Source organism: Xiphias gladius, chromosome 1 (genome assembly GCF_016859285.1).
Source record: "Xiphias gladius isolate SHS-SW01 ecotype Sanya breed wild chromosome 1, ASM1685928v1, whole genome shotgun sequence".
In the NCBI taxonomy this organism is placed as follows: Eukaryota; Metazoa; Chordata; class Actinopteri; order Istiophoriformes; family Xiphiidae; genus Xiphias; species Xiphias gladius.
The window spans coordinates 12,596,381-12,596,917 of NC_053400.1; positions in this window are offsets into that span (position 1 = coordinate 12,596,381).

Consider the following 537-nt stretch of genomic DNA (forward strand, 5'->3'; position numbering starts at 1 on the left):
AACATCTGTATGAGCTCAACAAACATTTCGGAAAAAGTAAGTCTTTGCTTTTTTTTAGACAAAGATTGTAAAAAACAGAAAATGCAGCCATGTGCTCGCTTCATAAAAGCATGCGCGTCTGGATGGAAACAGGTTCTTTATTTCAAGTGTCAGAGTCTTATAGACGAATGACTGCACTTTTGTCCTTCTCCATTGGAACACATGGCCTCACAGGTATGTGTGTGACTGAGGAAAAAGAGCAGGCCTAATGATATGTATGGTCCACCTGGAGCTTTAAAGTGAGACACAGTGATTTGGAATAAAATAAGAAAAAAATTCCAGATACCAAAAAAAAATAGCAAAGAGTTAGTTGTTGACAACAACCATATGAAGCCTTCGCAGTAACATTATTTTCATTTGTGTGAATCGTTCAGTTGATTTGAAGAGGTCTGCACGGCTGAACAATGTTGTGATTAAAGAACACACAAATGATGATGATCAATGAATGATACAGATTACCTGTATATAAAAGTCGAAGAGCAAATCTCAAAGCAAAAA